At 43.8% G+C, this 16,949-nt stretch overlaps 1 protein-coding gene across 1 annotated transcript in view; it reads right to left on the bottom strand.

Annotated features, from left to right (window-relative positions):
- AMOTL1 (angiomotin like 1) overlaps nucleotides 1–16,949 on the bottom strand; it is a 137,425-nt gene that overhangs the window by 119,258 nt on the left and 1,218 nt on the right. The gene's annotated exons all lie outside the window — the stretch shown is intronic.

The following is a 16,949-nucleotide window of genomic DNA, read 5'->3' on the forward strand; positions in this document are numbered from 1 at the left end:
AGGTCGGGAGGGGAATAATTAGAAATAACTAGAAAAAATAAAGTCCTAAACAGAAGGACTAACTGAAAGGCTTAACCGAAAGCACAACAGAGTTTGAAAGAAGGCAGAGCCATGTGAAAGCTGCAGTGGTTCATTCGTTCATTCAAAAAATATCAACTATATTGAATAAGCCACACCCTCCACTAGGCGTGCAAATACCCTGCTATGGGCTCTGCTTATTAAAATGTGTATAAATAAACCTATAATTTCAAACTGGTCTATGTGCGATGAAGAAAAAGAACAGGGTGCAATAACAAAGACTCACGAGGGAGAGGGTGGCTATTTAGGGGGAGTGGAAAGGGAAGGCTTCTCCAAGGAGACGAAGAACAGGGGCAAGAGCCATCCAGCTGAGCAAACAGCCTGTGCGGAGATCTTGAAGCAGGAAGGAGCTTAAAGGAGGCATAGGGAGGAGGGCCTGCATGGATCCAGTCTGGAGCATCCCTGGATGAGTTCCTTAGGAATGTTATGAGCCTCCTTTACCCAGAATCTGGGAATGGTCCCTTTCCAGTCATCCTATAGGATGTAATACCTTATGAGTTTCAAATAATATGAGTTTCAAATTAAGTGGAAGAGAGAAAAGGAACTTCAGAAAATGACCAGAACATCAGAAAATGACCAATTTGGGATGAAGAATAATAAAAGGATTAAATGGAAACAACCTGAAAGTGAACTCCACATTGGTCACCACCATATCCACGTGAAGGATGCAGTCTCTCTAGAGCCTTCATCTGAGTTTTTTTTTTTTTTTTTTTTTTTTTGGTATGTGGGCCTCTCACTGTTGTGGCCTCTCCCGTTGTGGAGCACAGGTTCCAGACGTGCAGGCTCAACAGCCATGGCTCACGGGCCCAGCCGCTCCGCGGCATGTGGGATCTTCCCGGACCGGGGCACGAACCCCTATCCCCTTCATCGGCAGGCGGACTCTCAACCACTGCGCCACCAGGGAAGCCCCATCTGAGTCTTGTTGAAAACAGGGGAAGACCTCGGATGCTCAGTGCCAGTAAGGCAGTGGTTCTTAAACGTGAGCTGCATCAAAGTCACCAGAAGAGCTTGCTACAACAGACTGCTGGGTCCCACCCTTGAGTTTCTGATTCAGCAGCTCAGGGTGGGGCCCCAGAATTGCACTTTTAATCTAACAAGTTCCCAGGTGATGCTGATGCTGCTGGTCCACGGACCACACTTTGAGAACCCCTGGTTTAGGATATTTGGGGACCTACATTTCTGTGCACTCAGAATCCCAACCTAAATGAGGGAACAAGCAAGAAGCATTGTAGCAGGAGAATGATCAAAACCCAGTTTTCTGTCTCGAGTGAGCAAGTACGGAATAGTGTGTCTCCTCTGTGCCAGGTGATTTCATATGTTACCTCATTTCATCGCTACATAACACACTGCATGGTAGGCTTCATTATCCTTCTTTTACACACGAGGAAAAGAGGCTGGCCCCAGGTTATAGGAATCTCCTGAGATCCCATGGCTCAAAAGTGACAGGGCCAGGATTCAAACCTGTTCTTCAAAGCAGAGCTCTTGATCTTGACGCTACACTACATTGCCTTGCATACACACAGCTCCCTCTCCAGGCTCCCCTGGACGGGAGAGATGCTCCCCGGGCTCCAGACCCACTGCACCGCTGCAGAGCACTCTGAGGCCGACCCTGTGCAGCCAGTAATGGGTGCAGACACTTTTCACAGGCTCCTGGGGGCTGCTAGGGACCTGAACTTGTTACTAAGTTCTTCCCTTTCTTTAGGGAAGGCAATAAACTCTACTAAGCCTCCACAAATGCACTGCCCTAAGCGTGTTACATACATCGTCTCTTTCAAAACCACCAGGGGTGGTTTTCAGTCTGTGGGGGGCAGTTAAGTATTCTAAAACACAAGCTGAGGAGTGAGACAGGCCTGGGCTCAACTTCCCTTCTGTCATTTATTAGTTATATGACTTGACTAAAGCTCAGTTTTTCTTCTTTTGAGAAGTAGTAGTTACAACAGTATTTGCCTCAAAGGGTTGTGAGAAATTCATGAGTCATTGCATGTAAAGCTCTCAGCTCTTAACATGCAGCACATACTCCATAATTATCAGCTACGATTACTAACCTGTTATCCATTTTCTTTCAAAATATGGCCATTTTAGAGAAGCTTTAATTATTGCTGCGCTAGACGGTCCTAGACACACAGCTTCTTCTGCTGACGTTTCTCAAGTTTGGGAATATTCAGTTGGCAGATCCAGGAAATATGAATGGTAGGCATCTTGATCTGAGCCCCTCCCACACCCTAGCTAGGAAAAATATCTCAAGAGATCCTTACAAACAAAACAGGAAAAAATGGGCTAGCTTAGGTATTTTAGGTGAATTTAAAATAATTAAATAACTACACCCGATGGGTATTGAGTAATGGAATGATATTAACTTGGGTGGGGGGTTGAGGTCAAGGGGTCTGATGATCCCACTATGGTAAATATTGGTCAAGTTATATGTGAGGTCAGGCTCAGTTCTCGGTGCCAGGTTGAAACAAAACTTTCCTCTTCGAAAGCACTCAGCAGAGGTTGAGCAGCATGGGAATCGATGGAGAAACCAGAGCATATTAAAAAAGAGACCTAGAGCCACTGTGGAAAACAGTATGGACGTTTCTTAAAAAACTAAAAGTAGAGTTACCATATGATCTGGCAATCCCACTCCTGGGCATATACCCAGAAAAGATGAAAGCTCTAATTTGAAAAGATACATGCAACTCAATGTTCATACCAGTACTGTTTGGAATAGCCAAGACATGGAAGCAACCTAAGTGCCCATCGACAGATAAATGGATAAAGAAGATGTGGTACATATATACAGTGGAATGCTAGTCAGCCATAAAAAAAGAATGAAATAATGCCATTTGCAGCAACATGGATGGACCTAGAGATTATCATACTAAGTGAAGTAAGTCAGACAAATATTATATGATATCACTTATATGTGGAATCTAAAAAAATAGTACACATGAACTTATTTACAAAAAAGAAATAGACTCACAGACATAGAAAATAAACTTATGGTTACCAAAGGGGCAAGGGGGAGGGATAAAGTGGGAGTATGGGATTAACAGGTGCACACTACCATGTATAAAATAGATAAACAACAGGATTTACTGAATAGCACAGGGAGCTATATTTAATATCTTGTAATAAACTATAACGGCAAAGAAGAGAAAAAAGAATATATATATATACACATTTATGTATAACTGAATCACTTCGCTCTACACCTGAAACTAACACAATATTGTAAATCAACTATACTTCAGTCAAAAAATAATACTAAAACAAGAGACCTAGTAGGGAGAAAAGATTAAGATACAATTTGATAGCCGCCTTAAAATATTTTGAGAGCTTACAGAAAGAAAAGAGGTACAGACTGACTCTGTATTTCCTATAAACACTCTAGAGCATTGTTTTTCAAACGGTAGTAGGCAACCTATTAGTGGAAATCAACTGAACAGGTTAGTCAGCATTTTAAGTAAATAAAATAGAACAAAGTGGAAAATATCAGATGCAGCCAGTCTAATAAGGAGTAATTGCTATTCCATGAAACTTCTGTTTTAGTTATACTTATATTCAAATTTCTATGAGTCTATAGAGTGTATCTTTATGTAGGGTCACAGTAAAAAACAAAAAAATGTTTGAAAGCTCTAGAAGGTAAAACATGGACAACTGGGTGCAAGAAACAGGAAATCAGGTTTCTGCTCCCTCAAAGAAAGTGTTATAATAATGATCACTGCATAACAATAAACTAGGTTTTCTCATGAGGCAGGACCCCCTCCCCCACATATACATCACCCCCTATGGTGATGGTCTAGCCCACGCTGAGGAACCATGCATTAAGGAAAGAGGGCACTGGGTGTTCCCTCCAATGAGGACACTAAGATGCTCTAAACGAGTAAATTAGACCTGAGCTTCTGTTACAAGAGAGAATGGAGAAAACCAAAACCTCAGTATCCAGACTCCATAAGTCATGGAGCCCATCCAGGAGCAGGCAAATGCTCCTGTGTTTATATATTATGCAAAATAAGCATGCATCGAATCCCTGAAGCTGTTCAGGATTTCTGCTGTAGGAAGGGCTAATTTCCAACAACCATTTTCTAATTGATAAAATAGCGCACCCGTCAGCCTTCAGTTCTCAATAATGTAAGCACCTAAGTGGAGTCCAGTGGGGACTAAATACCCAGCGACAGGACCTGAGCCATGTTTTACCACACCTTCTAACAGAGCAAGCTAAAATCTGACATGAAAAGCAGAGCACCCCCAGATGCTGCTCCCACACCAAGAGCTGCCAGACACCACCAGCTGGATGTGAATATCAGATAAGCAACAAAAGTTTTTACTATATTATGTCCCAAATATTGCAAGGAACATATATATACTACTACAAAAATCATTTGCTGTTTATCTGAAATTTAACTGGGTATCCTCTATTTTTGGATACCCAGTTTAGATTTTGCAAATTCTGACAATTACCTGCCTACGTGAGTGATACCGCTATACTTGCTTTAGAGGATTCCTCAGTCTCTCATTTGGCAAACAGTGTGCAATGTCAAGCTGACAGTAGTAGAAAGCAATAATGATGATAATAATGGAAAAAGGAGTGAAATTCAAATGGACACAGTGTAACAGCTTTGTCCCACTGAACCCTACCATGCCAAATTTAAAGGCCTTTTAAGAGTGGGACAAACAGACCCTGTGAGTCATCAGGATGTGCACGGCATTTTGAGGAAAGAGTTAATGAGGGGAGCTTCCCTGGTGGCGCAGTGGTTGAGAGTCCACCTGCCGATGCAGGGGACACGGGTTCGTGCCCCGGTCCGGGAAGATCCCACATGCCGCGGAGCGGCTAGGCCCGTGAGCCATGGCCGCTGAGGCTGTGCGTCCGGAGCCTGTGCTCCGCAATGGGAGGGGCCACGGCAGTAAGAGGCCCACGTAACACACACACAAAAAAAGAGTTAATGAGGTTACAGTCCCACTTTGTAGAGTTTCCATGCTCAACCTGGGCATGTACAAGGGAGAAGATTCCGCTTCATTCACCTTCACTCCAGTATTCAGAACTCAGTTTCGCGGACCCCAGAGGAGGAGCTGACTTTGGCTGCCACCAGCTGTCCTAACACAGACATAACCTGTTCATGCCCTGTACCCTTCCTCTTGCAGCACATGCTGTGAAAGGTGGATGACCTCCAGTAAGCCTGCCTGGCTTCCCCTTGACCTCCATGACTGAGTCAGGTTCCTCTTCTCAGGGGTCCCACGGTCCCTTGAATACTTGTATATAGCACTCACCACAATAAAAAATAACTGTAACCACTCATGGAGTGCCAACTATGTGCTAATCACTTTGTGTGTGTGTATGTATGTATACATATATATGTACGTATCATCTCATTTAATCCCTCCCAACTACCATATGAAGTAGGTATGTGCATTCCCATATCACAGATGGGTAAAGCCTAGAAAGCTTAGATAACCTACACAAGGTCACACAGTCAATAAGGGCCCACTGGTCTGGAGGAGCCAGAGTACCACATTGTAAACTTTTCTATTAATTGGTCTTTCTCTCCCAGGGAAGGATTATTTCTCATTCACCCTTGTGTCCCCAAGCCCAGCCTGCAGTGTGTGGCAAGTGGGAGGCAGCATTGTAAATGGGTCAGCCCATTATTTTACAGTCAAATAGGCCTGGATGCAAATCATGGTTCTGCCGAGAATCAGCCACTGAGAATCAGGAGTTTGGGTTCTAGTAACTTGCTCTGGAATTGAGGACAGAGGTTAGGAATCCCAGGAAGAGAGAACAAAGCTAGGCTCAAGCCCCAGCTCCACCACCTCCCAGGTGTGACTTGGCAAGTTACTGAACTTGTCTAAGCTCCAACTCTCCATCCGTCAAATGAGGGAAACAATAGTACCTGCTTCGCAGCATTGCTTTGACATTCCTGACATAAAGTTCTTAGCAAGACACCTATACATGAAAAGCCCTCCACAAATATGAGCTCTTTTTATTTTAATACATTCTAAAATGCCATTTGAGCTGGAGTAAGTAATTTTGGGTTAACTATTGGCATAAGTAGTGCAAGTTTCAGACACAGTTTTTATTCAGGAAATCAGAACTTGGGGAAAATAATGTAAATAATTTGGGGGAATCTATTTAAAAGAACTATTCAGTGCAGCTCAATATTAAAAAAACAAACAACCCAGTCCAAAAATGGGCAGAAGACCTAAACAGATATCTCTCCAAAGAAGACATACAGATGGCCAAGAGGCACATGAAAGAATGCTCAACATCACTAAGTATTAGAGAAATGCAAATCAAAACTACAATGAGGTATCACCTCACACCAGTCAGAATGGCCATCATCAGAAAAATCTATAAACAATAAATGCTGGAGAGGGTGTGGAGAAAAGGGAACCCTCTTGCACTGTTGGTGGGAATGTAAAGTGATACAGCCACTATGGAGAACAGTACGGAGGTTCCTTAAAAAACTAAAATTAGAACTACCATATGATCTAGCAATCCCACTACTGGGCATATACTCAGAGAAAACCATAATTCAAAAAGACACATGCACCCCAGTGTTCATTGCAGCACTATTTAATATAGCCAGGTCATGGAAGCAACCTAAACGCCCATCGACAGACGAACGGATAAAGAAGATGTGGTACATATATACAATGGAATATTAGCCATAAAAAGCAACGAAACTCGGTCATTTGTAGAGACGTGGATGGACCTAGAGAATGTCATACAGAGTGAATTAAGTCAGAAAAAGAAAAACAAATATTGTATATTAACGCATATATGTGGAATCTAGAAAAATGGTACAGATGAACCAGTTTGCAAGGCAGAAACAGAGACACAGATGTAGAGAACAAACGTATGGACACCAAGGGGGGAAAGTGGCGGGGGCGGTGGTGGTGGTGGTGGTGGTGAGATGAATTGGGAGATTGAAATTGACATGTATACACTAATATGTATAAAACAGATAACTAATAAGAACCTGCCGTATAAAAAAATAAAATTAAAAAAAAGAATTTGTTACAAGGGCAATTAAATAATAATGTGTGTAATTATATTTTAATGACTGCCCTCTCTCCAGTGAGCAAGGCCTGTGACTGCCTTGCTTACTTCTATATCCCTAATGCTATGTCAGTCAGATAACTGAGCAGAGACTTTGTTATCTAGAAAAAAAATATGTCTACTTGTTTGCATTCTATTCAACTAATAATCCCAACTTCGTATCATATCTAAAGTATCCAATTAACACTTAATAAAAATATTTTGTTGTTATTTTTTTAAAAAAGGACTATTCAAGGAAGAATTTAGGCTTTCTAGTAGTTACACAACACTGAAAGAGTTCCCAGAAAAGGGAAAAAATATCCAAGAGAAGGCTGGGAGTGGGGAATCCAGGCTACCATGTCCAGTTGTATAAGCCGTTCACTGCACAAGAGTGCCGGGCTGACAGACTGAATGAAGCAGAGGTGTGGGGCTAAAATCCAGCTTGCCCTCTACTCGCTAAACTGGGAGCATGGACTCTGCTCTTCATCCACTTGGAGGGGATGCTTTTTTCTAATTTGCTCAGAGGCACTGTTTGGGCTGGTGGCAGCTCTCACTTTATACATTCATAATTGATTCTCTTTCCCCTTTTCTTTCAGTGTCACTAGATGAACAGAATAGGGGAAAAGAAACAATGGAGCTCAGGGAAGGAAGACATACTTGAAAGTGATGAGGGATGTGAAGGAAGGCGGGGAAAAAAGGAAAGCAGTAAAATCAGGGTAACATTTACTAAACACTGGTCATCTGTCAGGCACTGTTCTAAGCGCTTTAGATGTGCTAACTCACTGGATGCTCGTTACACTCCTACACGACAAGGGGGAACCACTAGAGGGGGAGGCACCAGGTGGGCATGTGAGGTTAACCCACACAAGGGTCCGACAGGCACGGAAACAGCCTGCCACACTCCTCAGTCTACAGCAAATGTTCAGAATCTGGAATCCCTCTTTTGAGTCTGTGGTGGAAATGGCTTTTAGAGCCAAAAGGGAAATATTTTTCTAAAGGAGATAGTCTGAATTCTCTGGCTGGCCAACCACAGGGGCTACGTAATGGACTTTTATTTCTAGTCAACAGCCAGTAAATGGCAAGCCTTTTGGGAGACAGAAGCAAAGGACTTCTGGCAGGTTACAAGTCCCAGCAGGAGACCTTCAACCATGAACTTTCCGTAGGGCTCATTTCAGACCAGGTTCTGCACCCACAAGTTCCTTCTCTATTTTCTTAAGAACCTGACGTTTCCATAAAATATTTACAGTGACCTGAAAGCAGCTCCAGTGTCCACTCTTCCCGGTAGTCTTTAAAAAAAGCCCTCTGAGGGTGTGGAGAAAAGGCAACCCTCCAACACTGTTGGTAGGAATGTAAATTGGTGCAAACAGTGTGGAGGTTCCTTAAAAAAACAAAAATAATGTTACCATATGATCCAGCAATCCCACACCTGGGCATATATCCAGAGAAAACTATAATTAGAAAAAATACACGCACCCCAATGTTTATTGCAGCACTGTTTACAATAGCCCGGACATGGAAGTAACACAAGTGTCTATCAACTGATCAATGGAAAAACATGTGGTATATACATATACAATGGAATATTACTCATTAAAAAAAAGAATGAAATAATGCCATTTGTAACCACATGGATGGACCTAGAGCTTATCATACTAAGGAAGTCAGACAGAGAAAGACAAATATCATATGATGTCATTCATATGTGGAATCTAAAAACAAAAATGATACGAGTGAACTTATTTAGAAAACAGAAATAGACTCACAGACTTGTAAAACGAACCTGTGGTTACCAAAGGGGAAAGGAGGGGAGGGATAAATTAGGAGTTTGGGATTAACATATACACACTACTATATATAAAATAGGTAATCGACAAGGACCTACTGTACAGCACAGGGAACTCAATATCTTGTAATAACCTATAAAGGAAAAGAATCTGAAAAATTATATATATGTATATATATATATATAAGTATAACTGAATCACTTTGCTGTACAAAAATTTATATTTCAATAAATTTTTTTTAAATAAATAAAAATTTCCTAGCCAGGAAAAAAAAGAAAAAAAAATCCCTCTGAGAAGAGGCTGAAAATAAATCTTTCTATCAGGTGGTCAGTAATCTTGCCAACTCTGGATTTGGGGCTACAAAGGTCACGGAGAGAGGAGAATTAAGCAGAGACAAATATATGGATACAGATTTGACATTAAAACCACCACATGTGTGCCATGATGATGAATTTCTGTATCTAGCTATCCTATAAGGAGTGTGTTTCAGCAGGCGGCAGACAGCCCGAGACAGCAAAACCACCCCTGAACATCTGTTTCCCCCATTTTGCCAAAGAGCATTCTTTTTTAATCCTTTTTTATAATTTGACCTGTTCCATTTTTCTGGCAGAGGGCCCTAGCAAGGCAAGCACTGCCTTTTCTGTCTGTATTCCAACTTAACATGGGAACAGGAAGGAGGCAGCAAGAGGGGAAAGGGGGAGGGGACAGACTGAGGGGAACTGAGGCGGGGGTGGGGGCGGGGGAGGCAGGGAGTCAGAAGCGGGGAGAAAGGAGAAAAGGGGAAGGGGTAACCCAGGAGAGACAGTGAGAGCTGACAAGTCCCAGCACGCCATTTTAATGCAACCACCATGGGCACAACTGATTTGAGAGAAACCAAAACCAACAGGACATATTCCAGAAAGATCATTCAGTAAGAATGTGACCCAGAAACCATAATCATAGCATTCTTGAACAGATCAAGCTGGTTATTTTACACTCTTTAGACTCAGGAAGTCCTTAACAATTGATGAAATATCATGGTTTCTAGGTGGTTTGTGTTTAACATTCAGGAATGACTGGACACAGTCCTATATTTTTCTAGTAAAACATCTCTTTGGCAAGGAAAATGCCCTTTCCATTTTCCTGTGTGTGTGTGTGTGTGTGTGTGTGTGTGTGTGTGTATTTTATCCCACTATTCCATACCACCTTCCTTGCTCTTTTAGCCAAGGTAGATAACCATTTATCTCCCAGAATTGATTGTCATTTTCCCCTTCCTACTCCATTCTCCCTCCCAAGGAGAACACCCTGAAATAAAATCTTACCTCCTGGGCAATGAGTAGTGTCACTTCACAAACATTAGGGGAGTCGGGATGAGTTTTACACCCAGACCCAAGTCCACCTGCCCTCAGTTATGCTTTCAGATTCCCCTCCAGGCTGCCACTGTCCCGCCCCAAACTGTGCTGCTTCCAAGGTCTAGTTTCCTTTAGAAATGGCGTCAGTACCATCAGGAAACCATAAGAGGTTTCCTGTCCCAGGGACTTGGCCCTGTAATACAGAGTGGGGACAGCAGGAACTAAATGAAGGAAGCTAGGAAGAGTTTTTCTGGTTGTTGCTTCAGACCCCGTTATGGAAAATTCCTTTGGAGCATATTAATCATTATTTGGTGGTCTAAAGAAAAAAAAAATATATATATGGCTTTGAGCACCTACTATTCATTCATTTATTCAACAGAGAAAGTACCCAACAGCCATATACTGTACTGGCAGGCCCTGGGCTAGTTCCTTTTACATCATTTATAGCATTCAGCCCACCACCAAATCCGCCTGGGAGGAGGGCAACTTGTATATTCTCCTCTCCAAGAAACTGAGAATGGCTCTGGAGCCAGAGATGATATTTTGAATGGAAGTTTTGCCTTTAACTAGCTGTGTGACATTGGGCAGATAAGTTAACCCCTCTGAACCTCTGTTTCCTCCTCCATGAGGTGAAAATAATTCCTTCTGCTTCACTGAGTTGTTCTGAGGATGAAATGAGCTGATAAACTTAACAAGATCAATTGTGGAAGAGACTTGAGTGCCCAGGTTTAGGGAACTGTAACAATGGTGAGCCTTTCTGTGATTGTTTTGTTGGAGCGGAGAGGCCAGACCACACCCCTGTGGTAGGGTGAGGTTTCCTGTGAAGGGAATTGAATTTTCCACTGTCAATCATCCTTAGGAAAAGTTAAACTGGGGTGAAAACTCCCTCCCTCTCAGAAGCTATGCTCGGAGCTGGGGGGAGGAATAAGGAGGACAGATAGGCTTCTAAGGGTGGAGAGATCTGGGGGTGGATCCGGGGATGGGGTGAATGGCCCTGCCCGTTTAGAGACCAGCTCAGAGCCGGGAAGGTAGCCAATCTGATCCCAGACCCTCGGTGAGTCTGGGCTTGTGCAATGATTAGAAGGCCCTGGGCCCACTCTGCGGCCAGCACAGGGCAGGACACTGGGAAATCAGTCAGGCTCCCAGCAGGCGAACAAACACCAAGCCTGCAGGGGCAGCAGCAGCCATGACTGTGTCATGTGGTCACCGGTTTCTGAAGAAAGAGCACGTGGAACAGTAACCCAGGTGTCCACTGGCCTCAGTAAGGTGTATCTGGATTCCAGCTCCCTTGGCAAAAGGCTAGAGCAGCCAGAACTGAAGCTGTGACTGCGAACAAGCACCCCTGAGAATTCTTGGGCCTAAAATTAGAGGGTAGCCTTAGAGAAAGACTTGATTTGTTAGTAATATGGGCAGGCAAATCCTTGGAAATCATTATATTTGGGGCTATCAATGTGGGTGACATGATTTAAATCCCAAGCCGGGAAGCTGGGTAGATTGTTTACACCTGTAAAGTGCCCACCATAGAGTAGGTGAATAATAATAAAGGCCCAGGATCTTTCTCCTTATTCATCCCCATATGATGGGAGGGAAGAAAACTTTGGATGCAGGAAGAGATTTGTTCACTACTCTTAGGTCTTGCTGCATCTTCCTAACACGGGGTGGGGAAGAGGAGATGAATGGCCGTATTATTTCATTTATACGTCAAAAGTCAGGTCTTTCAGAAGGTTTGACCATGCCTGAAGGGATAGGAGCATTCGGCTAGGGACATGAAACACAGTAAACATTTAATGATGGTTACGACATTCAAGGGTTCCTTCTAAAACCCATTTGCCCTCACCACCATGGTCTGAGGCTGATACTATTATTACCCCCATCATATCAGCTAGGGTCCTAAGAGGAAATGGATGGTATGCTTCAAAAAAGCGACTGAAGAGAGTCTGATGAAGGGACTGCAGATCAAGGTGTGATGGGCGGGTTAAGGGAAAACGGGATGGAGAAGCAGCCTGGGGCAAGCCACGTGGGAGCCACCCCTCAGTCAGAAGGGGAGGTTCCAGAACCCAGCACGATCTGATGCTGTAAGAGAGGAAGCAGTGGCCTGAACTAATCCAGCCACATTATCCCACAGCCTGACAGGAAGGGACTAAGTACCCTGACATCTCTTGGTTTCCACCCTCCCATATGCTGCCAGTACCTCTCACTGGCCAAACTGGAAGCCAGAGGCTACATTCCAAAAGGTAAGTTTTCCAGGGCACAGACCAGGGTAGTGAAGGATGGTGAGTGGGTCTGGAAGAACATCAGAAAAGAGCCACCACATGATTTTACAGGTTAGGAAGCAGATATAGATGAAGTAACTTGCCCAAGGTCATAGAGCGAATAAGAGGTGGGACAAAATTCAAACCATACACAGAGTATGATTCCGAGTCCATGCACTTAACCACTAAGACATGCTTCCTAGAACTGATTGAAAAGATTACTCGTTAACCAGCGCCTCTTTCTCCCTGTATCCTACTCAGTCATCTTTCCAGTAATAGACTCCACCTTATTCCCACCCAGATTTCCCAGCCTTCTTGGAGTCAGGTATGGCCATCTGACTAAAGTTCAGTCCAAAGGAATGTAAGTGAAATAATGCGTGCAGCTTTTAGGTTATGCCCTCCACTTTCCTTCTCTCTTTCCTATAGACTGGAATGTGGATGTGATGGTGGGATCTGAAGCAGCCACCTTAGCTCACTGCGTGGAAGCTCCATTTGAGTCTTTCAGAGGACAACGAAGCCACCATATCGGCACTGGGTTGCTTACGCTCCAAGTGGAAGAGAATTTAACTTGTTTCTTATTTCAGTCACTGTCATTTTAGCCTTGGTTGTAGCAGCCAAACCAGTATCCTACACAATACAAAGACCAGGATGTAGCTCAGTCATTGTGGTTAGAACAATAAGAGGCATGTGAAAGCTGGCGATCACCAATGTAAGTGCGCTCCTCTTCTTCCTGGCACATTACTAGACTACGTTTCCCAGCCTCCTTCCACGTGGATGAAGTTATGGGACTAGCTTCCACCTTTGGAATATGAGGGAAGGTCAGTGTGTTACCTCCAGGCTGAGACAACCATCGGTGAGCATACCTTGGTCTTGCTCACCTTATTGACTTGTCTGCCAAATGGATTCAAAGGATCCAGTGAAGGAACCTGATGCTGTAGGGTAGGATGGAGCCAAGGCAGGGAAGGAGCCTGGGGCTCTTCATGACCACATGGAGCAGAGCCCTCGACAGCTCAACACTAGACTACAACACAAGCAACAAACACCGCCTTTACAGTGTTAAGCCACTGACGTTTGGGCTTGCTTGTTGTAGCAGTTGGGCTATCTATCCTAAATTTATACTTACCAGCTGCTGCGCTCTGAAAGACATAAGTACTTTTATCCAACAATGCAATCTCATCTCCTATTTTCGGAGGGCTAGGGGGTGGGCTGGCAAACACTTAAGTCATTCTTTTAAAGAAGCTACACAACTGTTATCATTTATTCTAATAAAGCCCCTACATTCTGCTTGAATGAGGAAGGCAAGAATAGCACAAGAAAACCCTTTCTCATGGTACACTGGCCCTGGGGGCATTGGCCCTGCTCTCTCCCAAGAATGCTATTCTCATGAGCACTCCTTTTGGAACTCAGGAAAGTTCACAGGGTCTGAGCAAAAGAGAGCATCAACTGAGCTCAAGGAGGTGTGCCAGAGGGTCAAGCAAGTCCCATAAGGGCAGCAAATTAGGACAAGTTATGGAAACAAGGACACATCCGTGTGCTTTTGGATGGTGAGGGAGTGAACTTTTCCCCTATTCTTTCTAATGTTCAAATTTTCTAAAGTCAGCATGTGTTACTTTTATGCTAAAAAGTGGTTTTAGGATCTCAGTTTTTAAGAAAGAAAATAAACTGGTTAAGCCTAAGGAATGAACAAAGGAGAGAGATATAGGTCAAAGGTCAAAGGATTCAAGTGCCCCAAGGCACTGTTATGACAAGCAGAGAGGCCAATTTTAGGAGTATATAACCGTGAAAAGACAAAGCATCTCAGCGGTGACCCTCACTCACACATTCAACCAGCATTTACTGAAGACTTACATGTGCCAGGCACTGGGCTCGCTGCTAGATTTGCAAAGAAAAGTGTGGTGACCACAACCTAGTATGGTAGCTAACAACCATGGCTACACACTGGAATCACTGAGATCCAATTTTTAAAGTACACACTGATGAAACACTGATGCTTTGGTCCACACTCCAGGGATTCTGATGTAATTGGTTAGTACTTGGTCTCGGGACTTTTAATAGCTCCCCTGATTCTAACGTCTAGGGTTAAGAACCACTAGGGGCACATGACACGTGGACTTAGTGTTGAAAGAGGGGTAGGAGCCAGCCGGGGAGGAGGAGAGAAGGGGGAGGAAAGGCAGGCAGGCAACAGGAAGAGAGCTGCTGTTAGAGGACTATCCCATAGTTCAATGTAATTAGAAGGTTATGGTGGCTGGGGGTGACGCAAATCATGGAGGTCCTCCCATGGCTAGCCAAATGTCTATCCTCCAGGTAGTGGGAAGTTGATAAAGGTTATTAGATGGGCAGACATGATCACATCTGCGTTCATCCCAACTCCCCATGCATTCTTTCTCACCCCCTCAGATGGCCATCACTTCTACCTATGGGTGGGACTATAGAAAGACTATGGAAAGGTGTAGAAAGTGGTACCATCACAGGAGAGAGGGCATATTTCTGGACTCTCCATGAGAGGATACCTTCAATACAGCATTCATCTAGAGATAGGCTCCTTTTTCCATTCTTTTCAAAAACCCCTTTTTGGTTACTTAATTCCATTACATGATCTTGCCACAACACTGAGAATAAATCCCCCGAAGAGCAAGTCATAGTTCATTTGGAGACTTACATGAAAATTTGGAGGCAAAACCAACTACCTAACATGCCACAAGAAAGTAGTGGGATCGTCACCGAAGACCCCAGATGGAACACCATTCCACACGCTGCTCCAAGAATAAATCACTAAATAATTCAATCGACCTGATCACCATTCCTAAGAATCTGTGTTTGGAGACTAGGTAAGTTGCAGAGAAATTTCTAGAAATGAAAATGGTTTTAGTTAATAGATTGGGACAATTGATGAGAGAGCTATTCCATCATGCATAGGAAATAAGTGTCTTTCAAATGAATACTACTAATAAAGTAACAGCAAGAAGCACTTCCTGAATACCTGCACATACTACACATGGGGCTAGGACTCTACACACACCACTGACCCCAGCCATGCAAGGTCTCCAATTAGGTTGAGATAACTGAGGCCCAGAGCAGTTTAGTCACCTGCTAAACTGTCACAGGTCACAGGTAAGGGCAGTGATAGAATTCAAACTAAGTGTTTATGACCTCCCTCCACCTCTTCTCCAGTACCCTTAGATCCTGGCCAGGGGGTGAATCTGTGCTCTTCTGTGCTCCAGAAAAAATGGCTGCTGGACAAACTCATCAACTGCTGTAGGAGGCATCTTTCCTGCTGTGTGTCTTAGAAAAGCACCCAAAAGTATCACAACTCTTTCCAAGGGAGAAAGGCCAGCTCCCTCTTTGACCTGAATGGCACGGAAACAATGCAGTCTCATCCAATGAGCTGCTCTGTCAGGAAGAGAAAAACTCTTTGGAGCCACCACACACCCAAACAGCGTGGCACCCGAATGTAAGTAATAAATACCCGATAGCTATGGGCCTCCTTTGGCTTACCGTCTCAGGAGGCTGGAACTGGATGATGCTTAGGGGCCACCTGGCACAACCCCAGCTTTTCAAAGATGAGAAAACAGACTGGTTAACATATCTGCTAAGGAAGGTGAAGCACCCAGAACCCTGGTCTCCAACTCTGACTTGTGTTTTATATTCTCAATCATCCTGCCATCCCAGAGCCCAGGAGGGACCAGGATTCCTATAACACTCTCATCTCCTCTTGAGAAACTGGGCTTTTCCCACAGAAGGGCTGAAGAGAAAAAAGGTTATTTTCTGAGTTTTCTACTGCTAATCTGAAGGGCTCCCCCTACTGATCAGCACCTCAGCTGGGCCGTCCAGTCTGTTGGGGGTGGGGGGTGGGGTGGGGGGAAGAGATGAAAACAAAAAAGGGTCAATCACCTGGGCCTTTCTGGTACATAAACCATTCTGTGAATGCAATGGTACCAATTCTGGTGTCATTAATACACAATTAAACACATGTGGAGCAGATCACCAAGAATCTGCCCTCTTAATAAACTGCTTCATGCAAAGCTACGGTTTGTCGTTTTCATTTCATGAAAAGACTCACCATAGTGTACCTTTAAAAGCTAGTTTTGCCCATGCATTTAATTTATGATTCCATTTCCAGAGATGTGAGTGCCTCACAACTTTTCAGAAACACATCTTCTGAATAAAACAAGGTCCTCTTCCCTGCCTCACAACGCCATCCTTGATCCAGACCTATTTTGGGTACCTGGCTCCTAGAAAAGGATGAAAGTCCTTGCTGCGGTGGAATTTTACTTCAGGTGGTGTGGGACTTGCTGAGGACATACAGCCCAGGAGGAGAGGCTGACCAGACACACGGTACCCAAGGCTGAGCGCCTTAGTGTGGATAAACAGTTTTAAACAGCTGTCATTTCATGGCAGGCAGGCACGCTGGTGATAAAAGAACAGCAAGGACAGACTTGACAGTCTGGATTTTTAGAAGCTTAACTAAACCCTAGAATGAGAAAAACAA

The sequence above is a fragment of the Phocoena sinus genome, chromosome 8 (genome assembly GCF_008692025.1).
Source record: "Phocoena sinus isolate mPhoSin1 chromosome 8, mPhoSin1.pri, whole genome shotgun sequence".
Taxonomy (NCBI): Eukaryota; Metazoa; Chordata; class Mammalia; order Artiodactyla; family Phocoenidae; genus Phocoena; species Phocoena sinus.